We start from the raw sequence: 17,642 nt of genomic DNA, 5'->3' as shown, positions 1-17,642 counted from the left end.
ATACATAACATTAAGTTGGTCTGAGAATATCATATATGACCTAATTCATAATTTCATAGCTTAAAAAAGCCAAATTTTATAAGCTTGAATGATCAGAATAGTATTTATCAAGTTTTAATAATTACTGAGTACATAAAAATGCATTAGTTTCAATGTTACTAGAAACTAAACAGTACATGAAGAATCCGCTTATTCAGCCAGAAAGCATGCATCTGAACAGCGTGTCTTCAGTCATTAGAGATGTAATCGTTGATCACATGATTGTGGAATAGGATTGTTTTGTAGAATTCTGGAGATAGAGTTGAGTCTTTTCTGTAATCTCAAAGTACAGTAGACCCTTCTCTGTTGTGGGCCCAAAGCCACAACCACTAAGAGCTTTAAACTGTCAGCACTGGAATCCCAACAAACAGCTGGATCAAACTTCATTAGCTAAGAACTTACATAGCCATGGGGAGGAAATGATTCCATGATTCCTGTAGATAATAACTGGCCTGCCATCATTTGTGGAATACAGTCTAAAAGTAAAAAGGACTATTAAAAATCTTTGAACTTTATTTGGTAATTGTATGGCCCCTGTGAGTATTATGTCTCTGTTTTGGAACTCTTACTCTCAGATAAAGTAAAATGATATTTACTGGCATATTTGTTTTCTGTGGATGCTGTTAACAAAATCTTCATGCTGATTATACACCAAGAGGAAGATGCTGTTGAATATATTGGATATTATATATCTCTTTCAAATTTTTCTTTTAACAGGTAGATTTAGGGATTGCCCTTGAGAAAGAAATAGGTCCTACAAGAGGGTCCTCCCCACAGTTCACCACTGCTGTACTCAGAAAGCCTAGCCTTCATGTCTGTTTCACCTAAGACTTCCCATAACTCAGTTAAGAATTGATAAAATTCTTGTTTTATAGCAAAATGAAAGCTAACAGTTTTTCTTCACCTCTTTGGGCTTCTTCCCTCCCCTTTAGCCTATGTTGTTCAGTTCAGTTCAGTTGCTCAGTTGTGTCCGACCCTTTGCGACCCCATGAATCGCAGCACGCCAGGCCTCCCTGTCCATCACCAACTCCCGGAGTTCACTCAGACTCACGTCCATTGAGTCAGTGATGCCATCCAGCCATCTCATCATCTGTCGTCCCCTTCTCCTCCTGCCCCCAATCCCTCCCAGCATCAGAGTCTTTTCCAATGAGTCAACTCTTCACATGAGGTGGCCAAAGCACTGGAGTTTCAGCTTTAGCATCATTTCTTCCAAAGAAATACCAGGGCTGATATCCTTCAGAATGGACTGGTTGGATCTCCTTGCAGTCCAAGGGACTCTCAAGAGTCTTCTCCAATACCACAGTTCAAAAGCATTAGGCATCTGCATAAACCAGAGCTCCTTAGGAGATGACATTCCATCTTAATCTCATCAGTGGACACAAGGAGATACACTTCCTTCTTTTTTTATTTTGTTTTGGTTTTTTGCATTAGAAGTTTTAATTAGTACTCAATCAAAAAGCCCACACACAAACAGGTCCTCCCACACTCCTCCTCATAAGGCACTGTGATGACATGTGACCCACTATTCCTGTGGGTCTGGATTGTGTAAACTAAATAGCATAAACGATCAGTGTCATACTGTCATTTGACATAAACCCAAAAGGCTTTCCCAGTGGTTCAGTGGTAAAGAATCCACCTGCCAATGCACGAGACACAGGTTTGATCCCTGAGTTTGGAAAGATCCCCCACAGTACAGGGGGTTACAACACAGTATTCCTGCCTTGGAAATCCCATGGACAGAGAAGCCTGGCCGGCCACAGTCCATGAGGTCACAGAGTCAAACGCAACTGAGCGACTGATTACCCTTCACCAATCCTCATCTTTGTCCCCAAAACTTTGGCGCTTTGACGTCTAATTGGCAGAACAGCCCCCAGAGCTTTCTGACTGTCTCCCAGATTATAATCCTCAAATTGGCTTGAATAAAATTTTCCATCTTTTTTCTTAGACTCTTAATTTTTTCTGTTGGCAAAGCTGTATATTAAAGCATTTTAATCCTGGTTGATTTCCTGTCCATAGGAACTGCAAGACCTAGCAGTTACCACAAGAAAGAAAAATTACCAGCTGAGGAATGGCAGCAAAAGATTAAATAGAGGGAGCTCTTTCACACAGAAGCCTTGCCTAGTTCTTAAAACAGTAACTTTTTGCTTTTCTGTAACTCCACCATGAGGGAAATACACAACTGTCCCAAAGGAATATATAACAAATCCCTGATCCTTTGTCCTCTACCACTGACTACCTCTTGACTACCCAGTTTTTACATAACTTTTGCAAGATCGTCTAGTTGATTAGGCCTATACTGCTGATTTTGTTCTATAAAATGAGGACTCCGGGATGCTTGAGAACAAAAACATTGATGGAAAGACCAAAATAAAAATAAATGCTTCAGGAAAGCACCCAGTCTTATTGAGTTCTAAGGCAACAACAACAAAATTTCTGTCCTTGAAGATCCCTACTAGACCCCAGAGGGCCAAGCACTACATGACAAAGAAGCCTCTAGGGACCATTTTAAGGAAACTTCAGTGGGCACGCTTTTCCTCTTGTATCCCTGATAAGGTGATTATATTTGTTTTTCCTTAGTTGAGAAGGCAGCATTATATTTAGCCCTGGTTTTTGTTTTCTGCCTGTTGTAGCTCTCCAGGAAAACTTAAAACTGGAATATAAAATAGACTGAACTATATCCCTTCCATTGCAGCTGCATTTCTGCATGTTTCAACAGTGGTACAATTAATAACTTGAGGAATTTCTTCTAATTATAACCTCAAACTTCCTGGATTTTCTGAGGGTAAAGAGTATTTAAAATACCAATTCTGTATCTATGTAAGAATTAACAGCCTCTTATTTCATGCTATCCAAAATGTATCCCATGCGTTGCTACACTTGGGAAAACTGTGAAGTTCCATTGTAGAAGCTTCAGTTAAGCTTCAAATACAGATGTTCCACTTGGGGATCCAGATAAAAACTAGAAATTCCCATGTAAAATTACAGTCACGGTTTAAATGTCAAGTCCTAGTAAAAGGTAGTGAGTGCTTGTAAAAAAAAAAAAAAAATAGTCACAAGACTTCCCTGACAGTCCAGTGATTAAGATTCTGGGCTCCCAGTGCAGAGGGAGTGGGTTCTGTCCCAGGTTGGGGAACTAAGATTCCATATGCTGCATGATGGCCAAAATAAGATAAAGGTCACAACCAAGTAGAGATTTTGAAATAAAATATGTTCTCCCTTATCTTTGTTGTTTGTTGTTGAGTCACTCAGTTTTGTCAACTCTTTGCAACCCCATGGACTGCAACATGCCAGGCTTCCTTGTCCTTCACCAACTCCTGGAGCATGCTCAAACTCCTGTCCTTCGAATTGGTGATGCCATCCAACCATCTCATCTTCTGTCGTTCTCTTCTCCTCCTGTCTTCAATCTTTGCCAGTATAAGGGTCTTTTCCAATGAGTCAGTTCTTCACATCAAATGCCAAAGTATTGGAGCTTCACCTTCAGTGACAGTCCTACCAATGAATATTCAGGACTGTTTTCCTTTAGAATGGACTGGTTGGATCTCTTTGCAATCCTAGGACTCTCAGGAGTCTTCTCCAACACCACAGTTCAAAAGCATCAATTCTTCAGTGTTCAACTTTATAGTCCAACTCTCACATCCAAACATGACTACTGGAAAAACCATAGCTTTGACTAGAAAGACCTTTGTCGGCCAAGTGATGTCTATGCTTTTTAATATGCTGTCTAGGTTGGTCATAGCTTTTCTTCCAAGGAGCAAGTTTCTTTTAATTTCATGGCTGCAGTCACCATCTATAGTGATTTTAGAGCCCCGAAAAACAAAGTCTCTCAGTGTTTCCAGTATTTCCCCATCTATTTGCCATGAAGTGATGAAACCAGATGCCATGATATTAGTTTTCTGAATGTTGCATTTAAAGCCTCCTTTTTCACTCTCTTCTTTCACTTTCATCAAGAGGCTCTTTAGTTCTTCACTTTCTGCCATAAGGGTGGTGTCATCTGCGTGAAAGTAAAGTTGCTCAGTCCTGTCAGACTGTTTGTGACCTCATGGACTGTAGCCTACTAGGCTCCTCCATCCATGGGCTTTTCCAGGCAAGAGTACTGGAGTGGGTTGCCATTTCCTTCTCCAGGGTATCTTCCCAACCCAGGGATCAGACCCGGGTCTCCTGCATTGCAGGTAGATGCTTTACCGTCTGAGCCACCAGGGAAGCGTGTCTGAGGTTATTGATATTTTTCCCAGCATTTTGATTCCTGCTTGTCTTTCATCCAGTCCAGCATTTCTCATGATGTATTCTACATGTAAGTTAAATAAACAGGGTGACAATATACAGTCTTGACGTACTCCTTTCCCGATTTGCAACCAGTCTGTTCCATGTCCGGTTCTAACTTGCTTCCTGACCTGCATACAGATTTCTCAAGAGACAGGTCAGGTGGTCTGGTATTCTCATCTCTTGAAAAATCTTCCACAGTTTGTTATGATCCACACAGTCAAAGGCTTTGGCATAGTCAATAGAGCAGAAGTAGATGTTTTTCTGGAACTCTCTTGCTTTTGTGATGATCCAACGGATGTTGGCAATTTGATGTCTGGTTCCTCTGCCTTTTCTAAATCCAGCTTGAACATCTGGAAGTTCAGAGTTCACATACTGTTGAAGCCTGGCTTGGAGAATTTTGAGCATTACTTTGCTAGCATGTGAAATGCGTGCAATTGTGTGGTAGTTTGAGCATTCTTTGGCATTGACTGTCTTTGGGATTGGAATGAAAACTGACCTTTTCCAGTCCTGTGGCCACTGCTGAGCTTTCCAAATTTGCTAACATATTGAGTGCAGCACTTTCACAGCATCATCTTTTAGTATTTGAAATAGCTCAACTGGAATTCCATCACCTCCACTAGCTTTGTTCATTAGTGATTCTTCCTAAGGCCCACTTGACTTCACATTCCAGGATGTCTGGCTCTAGGTAAGTGATCACACCATCGTGGTTGTCTGGGTCATGAAGATCTTTTTTTGTACAGTTCTTCTGTGTATTCTTGCCACCTCTACTTAATATCTTATGCCTCTGTTAGGTCCATACCATTTCTGTCCTTTATTGAGCCCATCTTGCATGAAATGTTCCTTTGTTATCTCTAATTTTCTTGAAAAGATCTCTAGTCTTTCCAATTCTGTTGTTTTCTTCAGTTTCTTTGCATTGATCACTGAGGAAGGCTTTCTTACCTTTCGCTGCTATTCTTTGGAACTCTGCATTCAAATGGGTGTATCTTTCCTTTTCTCCTTTGCCTTTAGCTTCATTACTGTCATTACCCCTACCATAGTTTGTCCTGAGGCCAAACAACAGAACAGGATCTGGGGTCTAGTTCTCACCTAATTGATGTGTAGTTACCTCTTTCAGCTGGGTGAGGGCCTTAGTTCCTTCAGGACTTCAAAGGTATGTATCAGATTATTATGTATGTCCTTTGAGGAAGAACTGGGACTCTGTTTTATTTTTGAACTGTTTGATTCTTGACTGCTTTTCCTTTGTTCCTGCATTGCCTTATGATAGTTGATGACCTGTTCAAGGGCAAGCACTATAGGCAGGCTTAGATCACAGAACGGCTTAGGCCAAAAATGGCTTCTCTTACGTTGGCACAGCTGTGCCTGGGTCACCCCCTACCATATCTGCTTGCAGAGTCAGTACAGATAACATAGTCCCACAAGATTGCCCCTTCCCTCACTTGAGCACCAGTCTCAAGCACTACCTACAACTTCTGCCTGACTAGGTTGCAAATCTGCGGTTCCCACAACCCCTTCCTGGGGTGTGATCATTTGCTAGGACAGCTCACAAAACTCAGGAGAGCATTTTACTGACTGTTATCTATCTATATTAAAGGATGCAATTCAAGAACAGCTATATGAAAGGACTGCATGGGTCAGTGTGTGTAGGGCTGAGAACACAGAACTCCCATGCTTTGGAGGCTTCATTACGTAGGTATGAGTGAATACAGCATTGGTCAGTGGTGACTGAATTCAGTCTCCAGCCCCTGTCCTCAGATGGGAGGTTAAGGGATGGGGCTGAAAATTTCGACCCTGTAATATTGTGATTGGTTCCTCTTGTGATATTCAGCCTCCATCTTTGGTTATCTAGGAGAGGATTTCTGAAAATTACCTTGTTACCATAAACTCTGATGTGTTTGGAAGGCCTTGTTATGAATAACAAAACTCACAGCTCCTTTAGGAACAGTTTCAGGAGCATAAAAGACCAAATAGTATAAGTAAAGATCCTTCTGTTCTTTTCACCTAGGAAATTACAAGTGTTTTAGGAGCTGTGTGCAGGGAATCAAGACCAAATACATCTTTCTTATATATATTACAGTATCACAGAGTTTTAGTTGATGAAATTAGTGGCTTTTTAATCACCACAATGGATATTTGAAATTGGGTTTTCATTGGTCAAATTAGTTGCATGAAGGCATTTGGATTTGTTGAGATTAGAGACATTTGAATGAATGTTGTTCATTTGCTGAACAACTGACTCTTTGAGATCTCTTTTGTGTCTGACTCTTTGCAATCCCATGGACTATAGCACTCCAGGCTCCTCTGTCCTCTACTGTCTCCCAGAGTTTTCTCAAATTCATATCCCTTGAGTCTGTGATGGTATGTAACCATTTGTACCTACAACCTCAGTGACAGTCCTAAGGCTTAATCTGTGTGAGTAGTTCTGATTTCTTTTCAAGAATAGCAGAACCCTGCCTGTAATGAGTCTTCATGTCAGATGTGATGAGGTCACCTGAAAGAGACTGGGATCTCATAGAGCTCAGAGCACAGAGCTGCATTTTTTGTGCCTACTTGCTAATCACTTGCTAATTTTTTCTTGTTTCATAAATGTATATGTGATAGAAGTTAGTCTGAGACTTCCTTTTATTTTAATTTGCTAGGGAAATTGGGAAGTAAGATGCAGAAATAACTAACATTCACCCCTATCAAACTCGTGAAAGAGTTAAAAATTACTGGCCAAAAAGAACCTAACAATTTGGTATATAGCCAGATTGACTTATTTGTTTCTTTTAAAACCCACTGTCCCGAAACTAGTTGTTATGATGAGAAAACAAAACAAAAAAGCCTTTGAAAAGGCATTGTCATCAAGATGTTCTGTGAATTGGTGTTTCTAAGAAATATTTTAAGAACTTTTCCAATAGTGGTAAAAGAAAACTATAGTGGCTGCCCTACTGGAATTGGTCCCTGGGACCAGATTTCAGCACTGGCCTGCTCTTATGAACTAGGACAAGCTCAGAAACACAACTCTTTGTTGTTGTTTAATTTGTTGACGTACTTATTTGGCTGCACTGGGTCTTAGTTGTGGCACTCAGAACCTCTAGTTGTGGCCTGTGGGATCTAGTTCCCTGACCAGAGTTGAACCCAGGCCCACTGCGCTGGGAGTACAGAATCTTAGCCACTGGACTGCTAGGGATGTCCCAGAAATACAACCCTTCCAGGCCTCAGAAGGTGCCTCTAAGCAGACCCCAACTCCTGCACAGCTAGAGCTCATTATTTGGGAAAACACATGGTTGGCTAAATCCATTGTGTGTGATTACTGGGTCTTTCTGTTATCTGTTCTCTCTGAAACTCTCATTCTGATCTAGGTTTCCCTTCTCTTAACTAAGCCTCCCACTGTACTCCAGTACTTTGGCCACCTCATGCGAAGAGTTGATTCATTGGAAAAGACTCTGATGCTGGGAGGGATTGGGGGCAGGAGGAGAAGGGGACGACAGATGATGAGATGGCTGGATGGCATCACTGACTCGATGGACGTGAGTCTGAGTGAACTCCAGGTGTTGGTGATGGACAGGGAGGCCTAGTGTGCTGAGATACATGGGGTCGCGAAGAGTCAGACACGACTGAGCGACTGAACTGAACTGTACCCCTTCTCTCCCAAACGTCTCCAGTCTGCTTATCTGTCTTATTTCCATGATAGACAAAACTCCTCAGAGTGTTCACACCCCTTTCAGCTCTTTTTTCACTTCCCTAGTGATGAGGATGGTGAATGGTGAGGGACCTCTTAACTTTTACTCATAGATTACTATTCCCCTTACTTTTCCCCAAGAAAAATAACTTTCTTGATGCACATGCCAGCTGGGTATAGCACTACCTACCCTCCAGTTTCCTGACGTCCACTGACTGCCTCGTCACCCCTCTATTTAATGGCTTCCTCTTGTCTTCACTCCTGTCTTCGCACTGGATCACTTTGGAAGCTAAACAGAGGTTCCATCAGACAACCTTGCCACTCAGTTGTTCTACCTGTCTGATATGTTTGTAATTTCCCTTCCACCCTGCAGGAGTAAGATTTTTTGTTTCATAACCCATTGACAATTTTTTAAAATTATTATTTATTTATTTTTTATTTTACTTTACAATTCTGTATTGGTTTTGCCATACATTGACATGAATCCACCACGGCCCATTGACAATTTATTCCCATTGCAGGCTATAGATGACTGGGTCAGGGTTGTTCAAGTAGCCCAAGCTGGACTGATTAAATCACTCTTGGAAATCTGAACTCAGATAAGGAGATCAGGCCTTCCCTGGTGGCTCAGTCAGTAAAGAAACCACCTGCAATGCTGGAGACCTGGGTTTGATCCCTGGGTCAGGAAGATCCCCTGGAGAAGGAAATGGCAAGCCACTCTTGTATTCTTGCCTGGAGCATCCCATGGACAGAGGAGCCTGATGGACTACAGTCTATGTCACAAAGAATAGGACACAATTGAGTGACCAACGCTTTCACTTTCAAGGAGACCAAGGGCTTACCAGGTGGCGCTAGTGGTAAAGAATCCATGTGCAATGCAGAAGAGGCAACAGATGTGGGTTCGATCCCTGGGTTGGGAAGATCCCCTAGAGGAAGGCATGGCAATCAACTCCAGTATTCTTGCCTGGAGAATCCAATGGACAGAGGAGCCTGACTAGTCCACAGGGTCAGAAAGAGCTGGACACGATTGAAGTGACTTAGCATGGCAAGGAGACCAGGTCAGCTGGGGAACAGATTCATGCACAGTGAATGCTAGACCAGCCATCCACAGCCCAAGCCCACATGATGATAGAGCTAGGATGTTGCAAAGCAGGCAAGGGTAGCAGAAAAAGCCTATAGGATAAGAGGGGGGGCAAAATTATACCATCTTACAAAAGGAAGCTGAGATTGAGCCATCTCATAGTTTCCACCTCCTTAAAAGATGGAGCAATTAGACACAATTCCAAATTTTGAAGTTCTCATCACATATTCTTTTCCTATTGCTGCTATAGTGAATTACCACAAACTTAATGACTTAGTGTGTGCTTAAGTCACTCAGTCCTGTTCGACTCTTTGTGACCCCATGGCCTGTAGTCCTCCAGGCTCCACTGTCCATGAATTCTCCAGGCAAGAATACTGGAATGGTTAGCCATTCCCTTCTCCAGGGCATCTTCCCAACCCATGGATCAAACCCGCATCTCCTGTGTCTCTAGCAGTGCAGGTGAATTCTTTACCTGCTGAGCCACTGGGGAGGTCCTTAAAACAACCCACAGTTGCTGTTGTACAACTCTGGAGGTCAGATGTCTGCAGTGGGGCCCCAGGGCTGCATTCCTTCTGGAAGCTCTTGGAGAGACTAGTTCTTGCCTTTTTCAGCTTCTGGAGGCTGCTCAAGTTCCTTGGCTTATGATCTCTGCCCCATCCCCCGAGCTCTCTTTCTATTGTCACATCTCTTTCTTTCACTGTGACCCTCCTGCCTGCCTCTTTTAAGGACTCCTGTACAGGCAGTGGCAACCCACTCCAGTACTCTTGCCTGGAAAATCCCACGGACGGAGGAGCCTGGTAGGCTGCAGTCCATGAGGTCGCTAAGAGTCGGGCAAGACTGAGCAACTTCACTTTCACTTTTCACTTTCATGCACTGGAGAAGGAAATGTCAACCCACTCCAGTGTTCTTGCCTGGAGAATCCCAGGGATGATGGAGCCTGGTGGGCTGCCGTCTATGGGGTCGCACAGAGTTGGACATGACTGAAGTGACTTAGCAGCAGCAGCAGCAGCAGCAGCAGTGCTCCTGGAGAAGGAAATGGCAACCCACTCCAGTTATTCTTGCCTGGAGAACTCCGTGGACAGAGGAGCCTGGCAGGCTACAGTTCATGGGATTGCAAGAGTCGGATATGATTTAGTACTATCTTTCTTTTCTGATAATTCAGGGTAATCTTCCCATCCCAAGATCCTTAATTTAGGCATATATTTGACCTTGTTTCTCAGGTCCAAGCCCTAGTGCTTGTAGGTCAAGAGCCGTGGGGATGAATGCCCTCCTCCAATGTCCATGTTGCCGTTACTCTGTCTAGATCCAAGGAGTCACTCCATCTCCCATAATCTCCTCCCTTTTTCTTCCTATCTGTAGTCTGCTAAGAGGAGGTAGGGAGAGCAGAGTCACTCTCTGATGCTCTTTAGAAGAACCTCTCCAATTTGTGTCTTGAATGTCAATGTCAGTGCCTTGGGCAGGGTGTGTTTTCTCCTTTCCATCTTCTTGGAGGCAAGAGTTTATTAAAATACCTTACCAGGATAATCCTGACCATGGTCTCTGACTCATCCATCTCAGGGAGCCTACCCTGTCCATCACTATGTGTGGTAAGCTTCCAGTAATCAGTTTTTTGTGTGTCCAAAATGCACGTGTGACATTTCTGGACCTGGTGTCTGGTTTGCTATTCTTGTTGCTGCACCTGAGTAACTGGTGTCTTTTCTGTATATCAGTGATGTGCTGAACTCCCCAGAAAGTAAGATGTTCATTCTCGCAACTCAGCCCCAGCTTAATCTAACAGCTCGTCACTTACTCTAAAATTCTTTAATGGAATCAGGGCACACAGAGATCAAAAAAGATGAGGCAGTCACATAGCTGGTAATTCTTCATGGCCTTGTAGGTATGGCAACTCACACACTAGCCCTGCTGTTGTTTTTGTTCTATGTGCAAAGTTGCTCACATTGTCAGTGAGATTCTATTAAAATTCTCAAGATTGGGATTTTTCTGAGATTAGGGATAGACTTTTTTCCTTTGAAAATTATTTTAATTGGAAAAATATCATCACTAGTATCTCTTTTTTTAATTTTTTATTTTGTATTGGAGTACAGCCAATTACAAATGTGATAGATTCAGGTGGACAACAAAGGCTTTCAGTCCTACATATACATGGGGAATAGACTATTTTTTTTAAGAAGAAAACCCTGCCAAATGATACATTTCTTTAGTAGCCACTTCTCAGTCTTTCCTTATTGACCACACAATGTAAAGCAAAGATATTTTTCTCCATGATATTTAAGCTAGAATTTGGCCTTCATAAGTGTAGGGAGAAAAATGATTCATCAACAGAAGTGTGTATATAGGTTTTACTCTTTGATTTTATGAAAAAGCTTCATGGACATGAATTCTATGAGTTTGTTGAAATTAGCCTGCTATGGTGGGTAATGTATACTCAAATGAATGCACTGGCCACCAGAGTCACATTATCAGTCAAGACACTCCGTTTTCTTTGTCCTGAAGAAACATTTCTGCAAGAGCTCTCAAGCTGCTCCCCAAGTGTCTAAAGGTAAGATGTACAACCTCAGCCTCCCATGGGCAGCATTTCTCAGGAAATGGCAACAGTACCCATAGCCATTTTTTTTCCCCAAGAAAGATTTTATTTCCATTTCATCCTCACAAGTAATGGCCCAGTTCTCCCCTTCACCCATGTCTGAAGCTTCAGATGTTTTAGAAAAAGTTTTACCAGTTCTCAAGCTCTATCTGAGATATAGACAGTAGGGTTAGGATTAAATAATTTAGGACTTCATATGTGCCCAGGGCTTCCCTGCTAGCTCAATCGGTAAAGAATCCGCCCACAATGCAGGGACTTGGGTGTGATTCCTGGGTCGGGAAGATCCACTGCAGAAGGGAAAGGCTACCCACTCCAGTATTGGATTTCCCTGGTGGCTCTTGTGGTAAAAAATCTGCCTGCAATCCAGGAGACCTGGGTTTGATCCCTGGGTTGGGAAGATCCCCTGGAGAAGGGAAAGGCTACCCACTCCAGTGTTCTGGCCTGGAGAATTCCATGGACTGTATAGTCTATGGGGTCGCAAAGAGTCGGATGTGACTGAGCAAATTTCACTTTCACTTTCATTTTCATATGCCCAGGTAGAGAGGCATGGATTGTGGGGGACCCATCTACTCACCAGTTTCTTTCTCCTCCAGTATTCCATACTATTCTGATGATCTTGCTGGTGGACACCTAAATCTCCATGGTTACCCCAGACGGAAAATAGATGCTGAAGTTATAGTTTGAGAATACCACCTTACAGTAGTCCTGGGACATATCCAGTTTACACAAACTAAAAAAATAAGGGAGTAATGATGAACCCATGCTTGAAATCATTCCATCAATTTATATCTAATAGCCCACTCCAGTTCTAAAGTTTCTATTTTTTTTTTTTAAATTTTTTGCCCACACTACTCAGCTCGTGGGATCTTAGTTCCCTGACCAGGGATTGAATCGAGGACCACAACAGTGGAAATAGAGAGTCCTAACCACTGGACCATCAGGGAATTCCCTAAAAAATCGGATTCATAAGTGGGATAGAAAGCTCTGTAATTCCACGGACCCTCAACTAGCAAAGACAACAAACTGTTCCTATTCTTTTCTTCTCTGGAATTGTATTACACTGACCCCAGGCCTTCCGGGACTTCCCCTATGGCACCAGAGTTAAAGAACCCACCTGCCAATACAAGAGACATTAGAGATGTGGGTTCAATCCCTGGGTCTAGAAGAGGAGGGCATGGCAACCCACTTCAGTTTTCTTGCCTGGAGAATCCCACGGACAGAGAAATCTGGCAGGCTACAATCCATAGGGTGGCAAACAGTAGGACATGACTGAAGTGACTTAGCACGCATGCACCCAAGCCTTCCACACAGATGTGAGGGTGTCCTATGTAGGTCCAGTATTGGTGCAGTGACACTGAGTTACATACAGAATGCTCAACATACAGAATGCCCACCAGAATGCTCAGTTCAGTTACATATAGAATGCTCATCTGCAGGCTTCTTCGTCAGTACCAGTATGGAATGGCTCCACCCATCTTGCAGTGCCCCAGGCTGCCGAGGGTCATCAGAGGAGAGAGAAAACATGGTGGTTCCCTAGCAAAAGTGTAACCTCAAGTGGAAATGGTGAGAAGAATTGGAAATCCAGATCCTTTAGAACAACAGCTTGCCTGTAACTCCCAGGTATAACATCTCTAGTTCTCTACAGTGGATGGGACAAGGCCAGTGTTTGAGCAAGTATTCCAAGTGGTTGTGTTTGCTTTTGGCTGAGATAACAAGTACACACATATTTAACACGGATGCAGTACATTAGAAGAGCTCCACAGGGAAGTTTCAGATGTGTTTCTCTAAAGCTGTCTACTGCTTTAAAGTATCTTGTTCTTCCAAAGACTTACCAAACACAATGAGATTGTCTTGATGCACCATTGTGTCCAAGGAATTTGCATTCCCAAGCACTTTCTCCAGATCAGGTGCTGAAAGGTAGTTGGGGTCCCCAAAACTTAGTGTTTTTTCTCTAAAATGTAGAATTAATTATTTTTTCCCTCTAAGCTAGACGTTTCCTTTATTTTATCTTAATTTTCCTTTTTTTCCCCCATTAGACAGCTATTGATTTGTCTACAAGATTTTTCTTCCCTTTTATTCCCACGTATATTCAGATATTATGTACCCACTAGCTTCTGTCTGGGGACAGGGGTCTTCAAATGGGTGTAAAGCGGTATCTGTTCAGTTGGTCTAAGGGGTCAGACTGCAAGTCTGCCACAGTCAACCAAGACTTTGCCAGCTCTGAAGGGAAAGAAATTGTGAACCTGTGGCGATATTAAATCAAACCTTTCTCACCTCATGCAGTATATTGAAGGGAAAGGGGCTGGTTCCCTTTCTCTTCTGTTGTAGACAGTTATCACCCAAAGCAACATTAGAATGAAACTTTGCTCTAAAATACTGACCTAAGAACATTCTGACTTAGGGGAGGAAGGCAAAATTGTACAGAAGCTTGTGGGAAGGGTCATTTGACATTTCAGTTAGGTTTAGTCGCTCAGTTGTGTCCAATTCTTTGCGAGCCCATGAATCGCAGCATGCCAGGCTTCCCTGTCCATCACCAACACCCAGAGTTTACCCAAACCCATGTCCATTGAGTCGGTGATGCTATCCAACCATCTCATCCTCTGTCATCCCGTTCTCCTGCCCTCAATCTTTCCAAGCATGAGGGTCTTTTCAAATGAGTCAGCTCTTCACATCAGGTGGCCAAAGTATTGGAGTTTCAGCTTCAGCATCAGTCCTTCCAATGAACACCCACGACTGATCTCCTCTATGATGGACTGGTTGGATCTCCTTGAAGTCTAAGGGACTCTCAAGAGTCTTCTCCAACACCACAGTTCAAAAGCATCAATTCTTCAGCGCTCAACTTTCTTTATAGCCCAGCTGTCACATCCATAGATGACTACTGGGAAAACCATAGCCTTAACTAGATGGACCTTTGTTGACAAAGTAATGTCTCTGCTTTTTAATATGCCGTCCAGGTTGGTCACAACTTTCCTTCTAAGGAGTAAGCGTCTTTTAATTTCATGGCTGCAATCACCATCTGCAGTGATTTTGGAGCCCAGATGTAAAGTCAGCCAGTTTCCCCATCTATATGCCATGAAGTGATGGGACCAGATGCCATGATCTTCGTTTTCTGAATGTTGAGCTTTAAGCCAACTTTTTCACTCTCCTCTTTCACTTTCATCAAGAGACTCTTTAGTTCTTCTTCACTTTCTGCCGTAAGGGTGGTGTCATCTGCATATCTGATGTAATTGATATTTCTCCCAGGAATTTTGATTTCAGCTTGTGCTTCCTCCAGCCCAGCATTTCTCATGATGTACACTGCACAGAATTTAAATAAGCAGGGTGACAATATACAGCCTTGACGTACTCCTTTTCCTATTTGGAACCAGCCTGTTGTTCCATGTCTAGTTCTAACTGGTGCTTCCTGACCTGCATAAAGATTTCTCAAGAGGCAGGTCAGGTGGTCTGGTAGTCCCATCTCTTTCGGAATTGTCCACAGTTTATTGTGATCCACACAGTCAAAGGCTTTGGCATAGTCAAGAAAGCAGAAATAGATGTTTTTCTGGAACTCTCTTGCTTTTTCGATGATCCAGAGGATGTTGGCAATTTGATCTCTGCTTCCTCTGCCTTTTATAAGACCAGCTTGAATATCTGGAATTTCATGGGTCACATATTGCTGAAGCCTGGTTTGGAGAATTTTGAGCATTACTTTACTAGTGTGTGAGATAAGTGCAATTGTGCAGTAGTCTGAACATTCTTTTGCATTGCCTTTCTTTGGGATTGGAATGAAAACTGACCTTTTCCAGTCCTGTGGCCACTGCTGAGTTTTCCAAATTTGCTGGCATATTGAGTGCAGCACTTTCACAGCATCATCTTTTAGGATTTGAAATAGCTCAACTGGAATTCCATCACCTCCACTAGCTTTGTTCATAGCGATGCTTCCTAAGGCCCACTTGACTTCACATTGCAGGATATCTGGCTCTAGGTGAGTGTGAGTGACCACACCATCATGATTATCTGGGTCATAAAGATCTTTTTTGCACAGTTCTGTGTATTCTTGCCACCTCTTCTTAATATCTTCTGCTTCTGTTAGGTCCATACCATTTCTGTCCTTTATTAAGCCAATCTTTGTATGAAATGTATCTTTGGTATCTCTAATTTTCTTGAAAAGATCTCTAGTCTTTCCCATTCTATTGTTTTCCTCTATTTTTTTGCATTGATCGCTGAGGAAGTCTTGCTTATCTCTTCTTGCTATTCTTTGAAACTCTGCATTCAAATGGGTATATCTTTTCCTTTTCTCCTTTGCTTTCCTCTTCCCTTCTTTTCATAGCTATTTGTAAGGCCTCCTCAGACAGCCATTTTGCTTTTTTGCTTTTCTTTTTCTTGGGGATGGTCTTGATTCCTGTCTCCTGTACAATATCATGAACCTCTGTCCATAGTTCATCAGGCATTCTGTCTGTCAGATCGAGTCCTTTAAATCTATTTCTCACTTCCACTGTAAAGTCATAAGGGATTTGATTTAGGTCATACCTGAATGGTCTAGCGGTTTTCCCTACTTTCTTCAATTTGAGTCTGAATTTGGCAATAAGGAGTTCATGATCTGAGCCACAGTCAGCTCCTGGTCTTGTTTTTGCTGACTGTATAGAGCTTCTCCATCTTTGGCTGCAAAGAATATAATCAATCTGATTTTAGTGTTTACCATCTGGTGATGTCCATGTGTAGAGTCTTCCCTTGTGTTGTTGGAAGAGGGTGTTTGCTATGACCAGTGCATTCTCTTGGCAGAACTCTATTAGCCTTTGCCCTGCTTCATTCTGTACTCCAAGGCCACATTATCCTGTTACTCCAGATGTTTATTGACTTCCTACTTTGGGCAGTCCCCTATAATGAAAAGGACATCTTTTTTGGGTGTTAGTTCTAAAACCTTGTGTAGGTCTTCATAGAACCATTCAACTTCAGCTTCTTCAGCATCACTGGTCGGTGCATAGACTTGGATTACCATGATACTGAATGCTTTGCCTTGAAATGAACAGAGATCATTCTGTCATTTTTGAGATTGCATCCAAGTACTGCATTTCAGACTCTTTTGTTGACTATGGTGACATTTAGATGGTTTGAAAAATTAGTGAAGGATGTTCTCCCAAGAAAGAGGAATAGTTTGTGCAAATTCATAGCCATGCTTTGGGCAATTTGGATTTTATCAAGAGGAGTGGAGAACAAGGGGCTGAGATCATATGTGGGAGGGAGTAAAGAAGAGCAGTTGCAGGGACCCAGTAGAAGTTCCTCTTGGTCTCTAACACTATTTTTTTCTCTTACTCTTTTTTTAATGCTTATATAAAGACAAAGCATGTTTTTCAGGCAAAAAGAAAGTTATTTCATAATGATTTTACAAGTATTATACATTGACTTTCCTTGTAGCATTTTGTATATTCAGAAGGGACATGCAGATAACTTGTGGTAAGTAATTGAAAAACAAGAGATAATTTTCACTATCTGCCAACTCATTTGATTTCCAATGAGAATTAAGATTGTTATGGTAATAGCAGAAGGTCCCAGGGTTTTCCATAACAACAGGTCATCTTCCCTGAAAATAGCCATTTCTTAAATTTAGGAAAAGATCCTGATGCTGGGGAAAATTGAAGGCAGGAGGAGAAGGGGATGGCAGAGGATGAGATGGTTGGATGACATCACTGATCAAAGGACATGAGTGTGAGCAATCTCTGGGAGATGGTAAAAGACAGGGAAGCCTGGCATGCTTCAGTCCATGGGGTCGCAAAGAGTCAGACATGATTGAGCAACTGAATAACAACGAATTTAGGAAAGTCACCACCACCACAGCAGATACACCATTTTGAAGTCTGAACATGGAATATTGATCTATTTTAGTCAATTTGTCACGTGCTGTATTCCACATCTTAATTTTGTTGGATTCCAAAATCCAGGGATTCTGACATTCAGTTCAGTTCAGTTCAGTCGCTCAGTCGTGTCCGACTCTTTGCGACCCCATGAATCGCAGCCCGCCAGGCCTCCCTGTCCAT

Source organism: Oryx dammah, unplaced genomic scaffold (genome assembly GCF_014754425.2).
Source record: "Oryx dammah isolate SB20612 unplaced genomic scaffold, SCBI_Odam_1.1 HiC_scaffold_3, whole genome shotgun sequence".
Lineage (NCBI taxonomy): Eukaryota > Metazoa > Chordata > Mammalia > Artiodactyla > Bovidae > Oryx > Oryx dammah.
Note: the sequence above shows the minus strand (reverse complement) of the source record.